A 15489-nucleotide genomic window follows, 5' to 3' on the forward strand; every position below is an offset into this window, starting at 1 on the left:
CTGACCTGCCTGGGCTCCTCAGCACCTGCGTGGTCACTGCCCCTGCACAGGGCCTGGAAAGGACTCACCACCAAGTAGCCGACCCAGGAGGCAATGGACATATGGCTGGATCTCATCTTGGCCAGTCATTCCCTAAAAGAAAGTTTGTAAGGAGTCAGAAACCTCTCCCACTTAAAAGCAGATGTCCAGAATTTAAACTCTGCTTCTATCTCAGAAAACTGGAGGTTTTCCATGTGAGAGAATATTCTGGTCAATGTCGCCAATATCACCAATATATAATATAGACAGAATAGCTCTTTCCCATCCTCAGTAACATGGGGACTTCAGAGTTTTTTAAAATATTGAATTGTTGCAAAATACACATTAAATGTTAAAAACAACAACACTAAACATCTTAGGCTTTTTTTTTTCTTTTTTTTTTTTTTGAGACACAATCTCAATCTGTCACCCAGGCTGGAGTGCAGTGGCAGGATCTCAGCTCACTGCAACCTCCGCCTTCCGGGTTCAAGCAATTCTCCTGCCTCAGCCTCCTGAGTAGCTGAGATTACAGGTGTGCACCACCACGCCCAGCTAATTTTTTTGTATTTTTAGAAGAGACGGGTTTTACCATATTTGCCAGCATGGTCTCCAACTCCTGACCTTCTGATCTCCCCACCATGGCCTCCCCATCTTAGGCATTTTTAAGAACACAATATAGTCATACTAAGGATATTCATTTGCATGAAACCTGTCCTCAGAACGTCTTCACGCACATGAAACAACTCTGCATCTCCCTGTCCCTCCCGCCCCTGGCAGCCCACATCTTACCTTTTTATTTTCTGCGAATGACTCTAGATACTTTATACAATATCGTTTACTTTAAAAGTTCCAAAAGTATGCTCAGGAATTAGCCACCCCAAGTTTAGTGAACACCTAAACACCAACTTTAAAGCCTGCGCTCTTCTCCACCATATGTTCATTCATTCATTCTGGACACCATGTGCCGCGGGGTGCGTTTGAGTGTCTGGGAGACAGTGTTGAACTTCTTTATAGAGAATCGTCTGTGCTGCAAATATATTTTCTGCGTGGCTTGCCATTTTAGTCTCTTAATGCTGTCTTTTTGACACCGAAACCTTAAATGTGGTCAGATACATTAATCTTTCCGTTTATGGTTATTGCTTCCTCAACTGCCACTTATGGCATCTTTTCCTAATTTGAGGTCCTGAAGATATTTTTCTGTTATCTTATAGATCAGTGCCATCCAATAAAAATATGAAGTGAGACACGTATTGTCTATCTACACTAAATACTGTCTATCTAGACTCAATATCATCTAGTATCCACATTGAAAGAGAAAAAGGAACCTGATAAAATAATTTCAAAGTTTCAATGTAAAAATTGAGACATGGCCAGCCATGGTGGCTCATGCCTGTAATCCCAGCACTTTGGGAGGCCGAGGCAGGCAGATCGCCTGAGGTCAGGATTTCAGCAACACGGTGAAACCCCGTCTCTACTAAACACAAAAAATTAGCTGGGTGTGATGAAGGAAAGTTATAGTGAAAATTTGACATGATCGGCATAATTTCTTACGTGAAAGCTGCCTCCATTATATAGGTTCTTCCAGGAACTCAAACACTGTTAAGTGAAACATGGGAGTATAGTTTTTATTATTTCTTCTTTTCTTTTTGTTTTCATAATAAAAGGCACTTTGTTCAGGAAATCAGCACAAATCGGCATTCTTTGGATTTCCTCATTCTGTGGTTCAAGATTCATTTTTGTTGAGTCCTTCTGAGAAGAAACAATATGAATCTTAACAGTTTCTGTCCATCCTAATGGCAGAGCTCTCTGACTTGGGCACATGCTGCCAGGCTGGGTAGTTTTATACTTTGTTTTCTTGTTTTGCTTTAAACCTATGACTCAGCATACATTTTGCCCCATGCATTTTACCACTGAGCCTTAGGACTGAATCACCTCCACTTAAATTGATGACACAAGTAGCTAATAACCATTTTCGGGTTTCTACCTAACCTTCTAATTGTCTGTTAAAGCCAATTTTCTGCGTGTCCTAGTGAATGGTGGCTCTTTTTCTTTCCACACTGGCACATATGCGTTTACGTAATTGGAAACGTCTGTATTTCTGATGCCAAAGGGTTAAAGCCTCTTAGATTTAATTGCAGTGATATGCAGCCACTATTTTATTTTTGATCAGTGACCTTTGGGCCACTGTGTAACTGGGGCACTGGACGTCAGTGTCAGCACCAGGGTTTTTGTTTTGTTTCTCTTGGGCCTTTCTTTCTTGGCACATGTGAATTTTGTTCTGTGTAAAATGAAATGACTTTCTCTTGTTCTCTGATGATGGGTTTAAAATTAAAAGAGCATCTGGTTTTGGTATGGGAATGATCCAGGATTGTGTTAATCATATATATTAGTTACTTGTACATTTATTTGGATCTTTGCTAGGGGAAAACTAAAAGTGACAAGTTTTACATAATTAATTAAATTTGTTACCCTTTTTCATGTTCAGGATAAATAATTTTTCAACGTTGCGTGAGAACACTGGCAGCAGTTGATGATAAGGTGACTTTCACCGTAGGACAAGCGTTGCCTGCCAATTTGTATGTGTGTGAAACACTTCAAAGCTGATTTAAAGGATATTAAGTTAAAATTGGTTGTATCTAATACGCCCCAGGTTTGGTAAATAATTCTTTTTAAAAATTCCAGTGCAAGTTCTACACTTAATAACACATCTCAAGCGCTCAGTAGTCACGCATGGGCAGACCAATGTGGGGTCTCTTTCTGCTCTCATCCTGCGCCACTTGTCTATGCTTTCCCCACTCCTACACCATCTTAATTTCCATAATTTTCATGATGAGTTCTGATATCTGGTAGGCAAAAATGTCTTCTCGGGAGGGTGTTGGTTAGCCTTGGCTCTTGCATTTCCATATACATTTTAGTTGTCAAGTTCTCAAAAATATAGTGGGATTTTGATTGAGATTCTGTTGAATCTAGATATCTAAAGTCCCTGCCATGGTTCTGGAATCCTAGGGTGAATACAAATAAATTCTGGAATAAACAAGACCCGAAAAACACGAACAAAAGCAGAACTGAGTCTCCATCTATCTATAGCAGGGCCTTGTGCCCTGTGAGCTGTCAGGGGTCATGGTTCTTGCACTCACCTTAACCCAGGGCAGGACTTACCTTTGTAGAGAACAGATGGGGTGCTTCCCACTCCTCACTTCCCTCTACCTTCTCTGTCACCGGCCCTGCGGCTTGCTCTGTGGCTACAGACCGACTTCCATGGAGAAGCCCAGGACACATGTAGAAGCTCAGGCAGGCTGGCTGATCAGGCAGGGAAGGAAAGGAGCAGAATGTTTAGAGAAGGGAAATCAAAGAGGATTAACGATGGCAATGAAGGCAAAATACGGATGGCAATAGGTGACCAGGACCTGGCCCCGGAAAGGGCTCCTGTGACTTACTGAGGCAGAATGCTGGTTTGCCGTTGTCTTGCTTTTGTTTGTCCAGCAGTTCAGGCTGCTGAAGCCATGGTCCTGGCCATCCTGAACGGCAGGAGCACTGCTCCAGGAGCAGGAAAACCACCCCCAAGATGAGATGTGTGAAGTGCCAGGTCTGGTTGGGGGTGGTGGGGCTGGAGGCTCGGGACTAAAAAAGGGGAGGGCTGGGAGGAGGGGTATAGGGATGGCTAGGGGAGTCACGGGAAGGAATTCTGATACCACGGCGTTGGAAAACAAGGCAAGAAGGAGGAGGAGTAGAGGAAGAGCTAGAGGAGTGACGGGAAGGAGTTCTGGGGCCTCGGCTTTGGGAAGCAGGGCGAGGAGGAGGAGTATGGGAAGAGTTAGAGGAGTCAAGGGAAGGGGTTCCGGGACCACGGCATTGGGAAACAGGGCTAGGAGGAGGAGTAGGAGGACAGATAAAGGAGTCATAGGAACGAATTTTGAGACCACTGTGTTGGCCCGCAGGGTCAGGAGGAGTAGGGGAAGAGGTAGAGAAGTCACAGAAAAGAGTGCTGGAACCAGGTTTAGGAGGGCTAAAGGCATAGGTGGGGAAGTCACCAGAGAGAGCTCTGAAACCACAGCATTTGCAAATAATTGGTACATTACGAGCAGCAGAAGAGCAGGGCAGGAGGAGTTTTAGGGCAGTACAGTGGGGAAGGCGGGCACGAGCCGCAATGGGATAACAGTTAGGGCAAAAAACTGAAAAATCGACATACTTATGGGGTGGGGAAAGAGGCCTGTGAGCCTGAGGAGAAATAGCGGGCAAGTGGGTTGGCTGAGGAGGGCGTGTTGGATTAGAACGGTGGGGGGGATGAGGAAGGCGTGGTATCAGGTGGGATGGAGGTTGAGAAATCGGAGGGAGCTTTCTTGTCATTTCTTCAGTCAGGATTCTAGTTAGTCACTTGTCCCAATGAGTCCAAATGAGTAACTGGGGTGTGCCCAGAGCCGCTCCAGCATTTATCTCACGCCCACCGCTCGCATCACACTGTGTCAGAATGCCCATTATGATTCCTATGTGCCCCGCCCTTTTGGTCTAGGGAGAGCGCCCCACCAGCCAGGGAAAGGGGGCCCAGTCTCTAGGTTTAAGAGTGATCATGGCAAATAGCAAAGAGAAGAAATGGGGGCTGTAATATCCATCCCCGTTCTGGGGGTACCATGTAGTTATGCCCTTCAGTAGGCAAAGTTTGGTCAAAGGGCCAAGACGGAGTTAGGGGAGAGTGGTTCTGAAGCAGGACTCGGGAAAATGGGAAGTCAGTGCCCCAGTCTTTCCCTCACTACATTTTTCAAAGCACTTCCACATCATTTATATCGCTGCATGAATACCTGTGATTAGAGGAGAGATGCTGTATTCACTGGATAAATGAGAACACTGAAGGCCAGAGAGGAAGCTGCCAGAGGCAGTGGGTGACAAAGCAAGTGGGACTAGAGCTTGGGCCAATGGAGGGGCAGGTGGGAGGGAGCACAGAATAGCCCAGAGTGCTGACCAGCGGCCTCACCTCCTACTGACTCTCTGGACAGGGTCCTGCAGGGGGCGCTTCAGAGCACAGCTTTACTTTCTGTAGTAACCTCTTGGTCCCTGTGCCCCGTGGTTATGCCTTACTCTTAATAGGGCCAGTGCTGGCAGGAGGACTCCACACTCCTGGACACCTAATGACTAGGTTTGGACTTGCTCACTAGCTGAGATGTCTGACTCCATGTGGGATGGCTAAGGAGGCCCCTCCTGCACCCTTCTCCATTCTTTGGTCTGTTGGAGCAGCCCTCTCTGCTCAACATTCCTTGTTTCTGTGCACCACTCCACTCCAGCCTGGCAACAGAGTGAGACTCCCTCTCAAAAGCAAACAAACAAAAAAGATGGGTTTTATTTAACCATATATATCATGACATACTTTCCAACGTGACTCTGGCATAACATGAGACAAAGAAGAAAATAAAAATATTTCACCCCAAAACATGTTTCTTTGCCATATTTTGAAATGGCCCTGCAAAGCTGTTTTTTGTGGGGGAAAATTTGTACTATAAAGAATCTCTATTAACATAGCTAGATCTTTTTCTTCTAGACCCTCCCAATCCTAAAGAGATTAACTAAGAACTGAATAGGAAACACTTGTCATCTGTCTTCTCTAAGGACAGTCAGTATAAGACTTCAAAAGAACTTTGGTCTCCACAGTCTTTATCTTGACCTGAACATTCCCTTTCTATCAATCCGAGGTCTTTAGACAACTCAACCAATTGTCAACCAGAAAATGTTTAAATTCACCTGGAAGCCCTCATGCTTTGAGTTGTCCCGCCTTTCTGAACCAAACCAATGTTTTGTTTTGTTTTTTTGAGACGGAGTCTTGCTCTGTCACCCAGGCTGGGGTGCAGTGGCATGATCTCAGCTCACTGCAACTTCCACCTCCCAAGTTCAAGCAATTCTCCTGTCTCAGCCAGTAGCTAGGACTACACGTGAGCACCAACATGCCCAGCTAATTTTTTTTTTTTTTTTTTTTTTTGAGATGGAGTTTTGCTCTTGTTGCCCAGGCTGGAGTGCAATGGTGTGATCTCGGCTCACTGCAACCTCTGCCTCCCAGGTTCTAACGATTCTCCTACCTCAGCCTCCCTAGTAGCTGGGATTATAGGTGCCCACCACCACACCCAGATAATTTTTTGTAGTTTTAGTAGAGACGGGATTTCACTACGTTGACCAGACTGATCTCAAACTCCTGACCTCAGGCGATTCAACTGTCTCAGCCTCCTTAAGTGCTGGGACTACAGGCATGAGCCACCGGGCCCAGCTAATTTTTGTATTTTCTTTTTTTTTTTTTTTTTTTGAGACGGAGTTTCGCTCTTGTTACCCAGGCTGAAGTGCAATGGCGCGATCTCGGCTCACCGCAACCTCCACCTCCTGGGTTCAGGCAATTCTCCTGCCTCAGCCTCCTGAGTAGCTGGGATTACCGGCACGCGCCACCATGCCCAGCTGATTTTTTGTATTTTTAGTAGAGACGGGGTTTCACCATGTTGACCAGGATGGTCTCGATCTCTTGACCTCGTGATCCACCCGCCTCGGCCTCCCATAGTGCTGGGATTACAGGCTTGAGCCACCGCGCCCGGCTAATTTTTGTATTTTCAGTAGAGATGGGGTTTCACCATGTTGGCCAGGATGGTCTTGATCTCTTGACTTCGTGATCTGCCTGCCTTAGTCTCCCAAAGTGCTGGGATTACAGGTGTGAGCCACCGTGCCCAGCCACCAATGTATTTCTTAAATGTATTTGATTGATGTCTCATGCCTCCCTAAAATGTATAAAACCAAGCTGTGCCCCAACCACCTCCGGCACATGTTCTCAGGACCAGGCTGTGTCACAGGCCATGGTCACTCATATTTGGCTCAGAACAAGTCTCTTCAAAATATTTTAGAGTTTGACTCTTTTTGTAGACATATATCTGATTTCATTTCAAATGTTTTCATGGTAAGGTGTGTTCAAGTCAGCACCTGGCGAGGCATGAGACCCAAGTGTGTACCCACACAGAGGTGTGAAGAGGCTGACAAGTGGATTACTGCCTCCCTTCTCAGTCCTTGTGTGTGGGGATGAGAGGTGGATTTCAGGTACATCATTCTGAGCCAGTTGGGGGGGACCAGGAGAAGTGAACAAAATGTGTGTTGCTTCTCCAGGCCTTTGTGTCAGAAACACCCACGACTGCCCTGAAGGCTCAAGGAAGCTGCCTGGCCCCACACTGCCAGCTGCTGGAGTTGCTTGCTGGGTGAGAGGATCATGGGCTTGTAGCATTTTTCTTACAAAAACACATTATGGAAGGCAGATCTTCTATAACATAGTAGTTCCTCACTGGAGACACTTTAGAGTTGTCATTAGTGAGGACTCAACTTTTTAAAATGTGATCTGAAGCTTTTTGTTTTTTTTAATTGAACTTAAGAAAATTAGTTAGTACTTGTCCATCTGTGCAAGCGAGGTTATATTCGCTGATACATCCAGCTCTTTAGTTTGCTTGCCTAATTCAGCTCTTAAAGATCCAGCTCTCAAAAATCAATCTTAGGCAATCTACCTACAAATCAGGCCACAGAGGCTGTGCTTTTGACCTGTTAGGAGCTCCAGGCAATTTCCTGCTGACAGTGTTAAAGGAAAGGACTCAGTGTGTGTGTGTGTCAATACCGAGTTCATCTGAAATCAGAAATCACCAGAGGTTCTGGAAAAGTACAGTTTTCATAATCAAATAACACATGTAATAAAAATATTTTATCTTTACTACAGCACTTGTTTAAGGATAAGCACTTTTTTTTTTTTTTTTTTTTTTTTTTTTTTTTTTTTTGAGACAGTTTCGCTCTTGTTACCCAGGCTGGAATGCAATGGCACGATCTCGGCTCACCGCAACCTCCGCCTCCTGGGTTCAGGCAATTCTCCTGCCTCAGCCTCCTGAGTAGCTGGGATTACAGGCACGCGCCACCATGCCCAGCTAATTTTTTGTATTTTTAGTAGAGACGGGGTTTCACCATGTTGACCAGGATGGTCTCGATCTCTCGACCTCATGATCCACCCGCCTCGGCCTCCCACAGTGCTGGGATTACAGGCTTGAGCCACCGCGCCCGGCCAAGGATAAGCACTTCTGACAGCTCTTTTATCTCATAGAAGAAAGTGCAGACTGCACAGAGCTAGATGACTTTTTCAAAATGTTAACCATTCGCCAGCGTTTCCATAAAGGCTTGTTGATTATTTAGAAAGCTCTTTGCATCTGTTGTTTTTAGTGTCTCATCTCTAGGGACCTGATGGGAAGGGTAGTTTCTCAGCTTACCAAGGGCTGAAATCAATAACATTTTAAACAGTCTTATATAAAAACATCCTTCCTGTTTATTTATTTATTTTGGGGACCATGGGCTAAAGATAAAAGATACAGGAGCACACTGAGCCTCTTTCTCAACTTGGTGGCTTGGTCATGTTCCTTTGTATTTCATTTCCTTTATGCTGGCATTTTTATGTTACTGAAAAAATATCAAGCACAAAGGGGTTTTTAACTTTTAAAAAAAATAACAGGCTGGGCACAATGGCTCATGCCTGTAATCACAGCACTTTGGGAGGCTGTGCTGGGAAGATTGCTTGAACCCAGAAGTTTGATACCAGCCTGGGCAACATAGTGAAACCCTGTCTGTACTAAAAATAAAAATATTAGCTGGGCATGGTGGCATGCGCTTGTGGCCCCAGCTACTCAGGAGGCTGTGGTGGGAGGGTCACCTGAGCCCAGAGAAATCAAGGCTGCAGTAAGCCATGATTGCACCACTGCACTCCAGCCAGGGCAACAGAGCAAGACCCTATCTCAAAAAATAAATAACTCAGAAATGCATTGGTCCAGCTGGATAACATAACACACCATTGGAGGTGGAGAGTGTGGCACTCAATCTGGACCATTTTAATTGGTGAGGCTCAAATAAATAGCACTTAAAATGAGTAAAGTCATTGTTATCCAAAATATTTCTCCTTCTCAAACTTTCTATGCCTCTTTTTTAAAAGAACTAGATTCTTCCATACATTCTCATGTGTTTTAAAAAGGTATCATTTCTACCTTAGACTCAATTGTCATGAGAAGGCTTTGATACCATGCCAGGCATGCCATTCAGACATAGGTGACCAGTGGTCACTCCTGTCAGGCAAGGTGAGGAAGCTGGCCGCTCCAGACTTCTTCTTCCAGGAAGGAATGTGAGCGCCTCACTCTGAGGAAAGCTTGCTTGGTAGCTTTTCCTTTAGTTCAGGAGCAACCACCTTGAAAGCCAGTTAAATACTGGAATTGCTGGATTGATTGCCATTCCTGTTTTGAGTGTCCTTTTTTTTTTTTTTTTTTTTTTTTTTTTTTTTTTTTTTTTAAGACAGGGTCTCACTCTGTTGCCCAGGCTGGAGAGCAATGACGTGATCACAGCTCACTGCGGCCTCAACCTCCTGAGATCAAGTGATCCTCCCACCTCAGTCTTCTGAGTAGCTGGGACTACAGGCACACACTACTATGCTCAGCTAATTTTTTTGTTGTTTTCGTAGAGATGAGGTTTCACCATGTTGCCCAAGCTGCTCTTGAACTCCTAGACTCAAGCGATCCACCCATCTCGGTCTCAAAAATGCTGAAGGCCAGGTGTGTGGCTCACAGCTGTAATCCCAGAACTTTGGGTGTCTGAGGAGGGTGGATCACCTGAGGTCAGGAGCTCAATACCAGACTGGCCAACATGGTGAAACCCTGTCTATACTAAAAATAAAATAAAATAAATTAGCTAGGCGTGGTGGCATGTACCTGTAGTCCCAACTACTCAGGAGGCTGAGGCAGGAGAACTGCTTCAACCTGGGAGGCAGAGGTTGTAGTGAGCCAAGATGGTGTCACTGTACTCCAGTCTGGGTGACAGAGTGAGATTTTGTCTCAAAAAAAAAAAAAAAAAAGTTGGGATTATAGGTGTGAGCCACTGCACCCAGCCTGTTTTCCTTCTTCATGTCTGGCCGCTGAGGCTGCAATCTAGCGTTTCTTTAGCCTCAGTTGTCTGGTGTTGGATTAGGTTCTGGAAGGTTCATATAACTATTAATAGCAATGTTTTTTTCCTTCCAGAGACATATTTATTCCTCATGAAAAAATACAGAACTAGTCACTAAATAAGTTAAAATCTTGAAAGAATTTTGAATAAGAGATTTCCCATAAAAAATGTTTACTTTTAACCTTTTTTCTTTTGTTGTTGTTGAATTAGCTATTTTTAAACCACTATCAGTTTGTTAGCATGTTACAATTAATAAAAGAATTTCCATGCAAAATATTTTAATAGGTTGTCAAATATACAATTATTATAATTATGTATCACTTATAAAAATTGGTACACCACATTAGATGATTCTATAAAATAAAAGCACGAATCACACATTGACAATAACCCCTGCAGTCCAAGAATACCCTGCCAAGAGTACAAATTACAAATACATTTTTTAAAACTCTGATATGGTTTGGCTCTGTGTCCTCACCCAAATCTCATCTCCAAATGTAATCCATACAATCCCCCACGTGTTGAAGGCAGGACCTAGGGGGAGGTGATTAGATTACAGGGGCGGTTTCCCCTATACTGTTCTCATGATTGAGTGAGTTTTCACAAGATCTGATGGTTTTATAAGGGGCTCTTTCCTTTAGCTGGTTCACTCTCTCTCGTCTGCCACCACATATAATGTGCCTCTTCTCCTTCCACCATGACTGTAAGTTTCCTGAGGCCTCCCCAGCCCTGTGGAAGTGTGAATCAATTCAATCACTTTTCTTTATAAATTACCCAGTTTGGGGTCTTTATAGCCATGTGAAAACTAATACCCTAAAGACACATGCATTTAATTTCTTTTTTTAAAAAAGATAGGGTTTCACCATGTTGGTCAGGCTAGTCTTGAACTCCCGACCTCAGGTGATCCGCCCACTTTGACCTCCAAAGTGCTTGGATTACAGGCGTGAGCCAACATGCCCAGCCGACACATGCATTTAAACCAAAGTAACTGTGACTAGACTAAATACATTCATTCATCAAGTGCAATAAATTTAGCACTGCTGCTTATAGTCACTAATAACACAACTGTAGGTTCAATTTCACATGTTTTCATAAACCTTCCAGTACAGTTCCCATGGCAAAGTGTCATTGTGCATGCCATTTTCATTTATATGTAGGTGTATCATACATCATACTTAAGACTATTTCACTTCACAAAGTGTTTATATATAAGTGAACAGTGAGTAAAAAAATTAACCTCAATAATGACAAAATTTAAAAATTAAAGAAAATTCCTGAAAGCATATGCCAATTTGTTTAATTGCATATATAATATTTTCACTTAGCAGAAGCTATTAGACTAAGCAATGGGAATTTAAATATTAAAAAAAAATAGAGGCTCCAAACTGTCCTAAAATATTAACAAGTTTTTAAAGTAAAAATATAATCACTCTATAAGTCAAAACTCACTTTCTACTCATGACCAAATTTTTTTTTTTTTTTTTTTTTTTTTGAGACGGAGTTTCGCTCTTGTTACCCAGGCTGGAGTGCAATGGCACGATCTCGGCTCACCGCAACCTCCGCCTCCTGGGTTCAGGCAATTCTCCTGCCTCAGCCTCCTGAGTAGCTGGGATTACAGGCACGCGCCACCTTGCCCAGCTAATGTTTTGTATTTTTAGTAGAGACGGGGTTTCACCATGTTGACCAGGATGGTCTCGATCTCTTGACCTCGTGATCCACCCGCCTCGGCCTCCCACAGTGCTGGGATTACAGGCTTGAGCCACCGTGCCCGGCCATGACCAAATTTAAAATATCAGTGATTTGAAGAGCAGATTGAGGCCTAAAATCATGTTAAATTGTAAAATACAGGAAAGAGTATGCAGCTAATTTGCTTGTGATTATGTAAGGGAATGGCTTTCACAGAGTTGTTGTGTTAAACACTACTTTTATTTTTATTTATTTATGTATTTATTTAGTTGAAACAGAGTCTCACTCTCTCACCCAGGCTGAAGTGCAGTGGCACAATCTCAGCTCACTGCAACCTCAGCCTCCCTGGTTCAAGTGATTCTCCTGCCTCACCTCCTGAGTAGCTGGGACTACAGGCGCCTGCCACTACACCCGGTTAAATTTTGTATTTTTGGTAGAGACTGGGTTTCACCATGTTGGCCAGGCTGGTCTCAAACTCCTGACCTCAAGTGATCTGCCCACCTCAGCTTCCCAAAGTCCTGGGATTACAGGTGTGAGCCACCACACCCAGCCATGTTAAATGCTACTTTAAATGAAGAGTCTAGGGCCGGGCACGGTGGCTCACACCTGTAATCCCAACACTTTGAGAGGCTGAGGCAGGCGGATCACAAGGTCACAAGATTGAAACCATCCTGGCCAATGTGGTGAAACCCCGTCCCTAAAAATACAAAATTAGCTGGGTGTGGTGGCACGCGCCTGTAGTCCCAGCTACTCAGGAGGTTGAGGCAGGAGAATCACTTGAACCAGGGAGGCGGAGGTTGCAGTGAGCCAAGATCACGCCACTGCACTCCAGTCTGGCAACAAAGCGAGACTCCATCTAAAAAAAAAAAAGAAGAAGAGTCTAAATAAACATACCTTTACCAGCAAGGAAAGTGAAAAATTAAGGCTTTTTTACACTACCTATAACTTAAATACTACCCAAACCTAAAAGTCAAATAGAGGTTACAAGGCTGCAAAATACTACTACTGATATCTCTACCATATTGTTAGTTGCTTCATCTCACCTCCATACTTATGTTACTTAGATGCATATTTTTCTATATCTCTCTTAATTAAGCCTCCAGTCCCACCCCAACTAGATAGAATGCTGAAAATGGTCAGGGCCTTATCTGATTGGTTCACAACTGTATACTGGGGAGATAAAAATGCTTGGCACATGCTGTAAATTAAAATATTTTTAAATGAACTAAGAAGCCTGGTCTTCAAAGACAACCCAACTTGTTTTCCCAAAGCATTAATAGATTATTGTTACCTCTTTAGATAACCAGATTGACAATTATTATTATTATTATTATTATTATTATTGTAAGACGCAGTCTCAATCTGTCACCCAGGCTGGAGTGCAGTGGCACAATCTTGGCTCAACCTCTGCCTCCTGGGTTCAAGCGATTCTCCTGCCTCAGCCTCCCAAGTAGCTGGGATTACAGGCATGCACCGCTGTGCCCAGCTAATTTTTGTATTTTTAGTAGAGACGGGGTTTTGCCATGTTGGCCAGGCTGGTCTCAAACTCCTAACCTCAGGTGATCCACCCATCTTGGCCTTCCAAAGTGTTAGGCATGAGCCACCACATCCAGCCAAAAGTAAAGTTTTTAAAAAAGTATCCCTTAGTGCAACACCCCAAATTTTTATATAGTTGATTAGACTAAATTGTTGATTTTACTTTTTTTTTTTTTTTTAGATATAGTCTCACTCTGTTGCCCAGGCTGAAGTACAGTAGCACGATCTCAGCTCATTACACCCCCTCCACCTCTCAGGTTCAAGTAATTCTCCTGTCTGAGCCTCCTGAGTGGCTGAGACTACAGGTGCCTACCACTATGCCCGGCTATTTTTTTTATTTTTAGTAGAGACAGGGTTTCACCATATTGGTCAGGTGGTCTCAAATTCCTGACCTCAGGTGATCCACCTGCCTCAGCCTTCCAAAGTGCTGGGATTACGGTGTGAGTAACCCTGCCCAGACTGATTTTACTTTTTTATTTATAGCTAAACCATTTATAAGAATGGTGAAAGAAATGAAACTTTATCAAGACAACTTAGATATAATTAAACAGAAGATGTGCTTTTTGTAAGATAAACTTCATTTTGTTAACTTTGCCTAAATTATCAAAACATTAACAGCTCTCATTTCACCTTACTTTTTTTTTTTTTTTTTTTGAGACGGAATCTCACTCTGTCACCCAGGCTGGAGTGCAGTGTCGTAACCTCGGCTCATTGCAACCTCCACCTCCCAGGTTCAAGCAATTTTCCTGCCTCAGCCTCCCAAGTAGCTGAGATTATAGGCATATGCCACCACACCCAGCTAATTTTTGTATTTGTAGAAGAGACAGGTTTTCTCCATGTTGGCCAGACTGCTCTCAAACTCTTGACCTCAAGTGATCTGCCTGCCTCTGCCTCCCAAAGTGCTGGGATTACAGGCATGAACCACCACACCCGCCCATTTCACCTTTTTATGGACTTTTACATTGATTTGGGGATGAGGTAATTGATATCATTTGAAAAGTTTGTTTTTTCTTATCTTTTTTTTTTTCTTTTTTGAGACAGGCACATGCCACTGCCCCAGGCTGGAGACCTCTTGATAGAGGAAATCTGAAAGACAGAATAAAGAAAAGCAAATAAATAAATAAATAAAAGCTTGTGACTGGTGATTACCCTGAATATCATGGGGACAAAAAGTTTCTTATAGATGTAGTTTTTAAAAATCTACATATTAACTGAATGTTGGCATCTTCTTGGTCTTTTCTAAAAAATGCAAGGAGGGTTAAATAACTGCCATTCTCAAGATTTGTAGCTTGCTCGCCCTCGATACTTGTGTGGTTGAGTGTGCCTGGCTTTGCATCGGGGAGGAGGGCAGGCCATATACAGCTGGAGAGGCCCGTGGCATGGTGCAGCCTTTGCTTACAAGACTCTACTTCCAGTGCCCTCTCTACAGACTTGCCTTGGCCTCATAGGGCCATGCTGCCAAGGCCAAGGGAGAGGTCAGGCTCCTTCAGCGGCTGCAGGACCGCCTGGTGGTTTGACAGGGAGTCACCAGAATAACTTTCTTGCTTCTTTTTTGAACAAAATCAGAGTATTATTTATACAGGCAAACATACACAGACAGTATTATTGGCAATAGACATGGCTGATTCATATTTGAATTTTGAAACAAACTCTTTAAAAAAAATCTATCTGTATTTTTTCTTAACTTTTATTTTAAGTTCTAGGGTACAAGTACATGGTGTGCAGATTTGTTACATGAGCTTTGCGTCTTAAACTATGAAGTGTATTGGCGCCTATGCTGAGGTTTGATCTAAGCTCTCCTTGGCTAGGAAACTCAGCATGTTGGTTACTAGGAAAAATCAAACAATAAAACGCCCTGTGTCTCATCATAGCAGCAGGTGTGCTCTGCCTGGAGCAAACCTACTGGACATGACTACAATGTGCTACAAAGCGTGAGATGGCATTTTCTGTGCAGGATGTACGTTTTCCAGGGTCCAGACATGAAAGAAAGCAAATCAGTACTTTGACGGCCCCACCTCTTCCAGCACCATCCCTGGGAGTGAGTCTCATGAGAGGGATGGGGGAAGTGGAGGGAGAACAGCTCCTCCAAGGCCTCTCCCAGGGTGACTGGGGCTCCAGATATATCTCAGTACAGACCCTGGATCCAGCCCTCATGGCCAAGTTCGATTTACTATGGGCTGGGATGGGACAGAGAGCTTTTTAAACTTAAAAAAAAAAAGAAGAAAGAAAGCATAATTACATACAAAATGCACAGATCTAAGTGTACAGTTTAAGTTTTAACAA

General features: G+C 43.5%; 1 long non-coding RNA gene across 1 annotated transcript; it reads left to right on the forward strand.

Moving 5' to 3' along the window:
• The first annotated feature begins 513 nt into the window (after positions 1 to 513).
• LOC116544755 lies at positions 514 to 14422 on the forward strand. Its single transcript, XR_004266018.1, has 2 exons — positions 514 to 550; positions 14248 to 14422. It is a non-coding gene; the product is annotated as an uncharacterized LOC116544755 (long non-coding RNA).
• The last annotated feature ends 1067 nt before the right edge of the window (positions 14423 to 15489 follow it).

This window comes from Sapajus apella, unplaced genomic scaffold (assembly GCF_009761245.1).
Source record: "Sapajus apella isolate SASKATOON/1434 unplaced genomic scaffold, GSC_monkey_1.0 scaffold229, whole genome shotgun sequence".
In the NCBI taxonomy this organism is placed as follows: domain Eukaryota; kingdom Metazoa; phylum Chordata; class Mammalia; order Primates; family Cebidae; genus Sapajus; species Sapajus apella.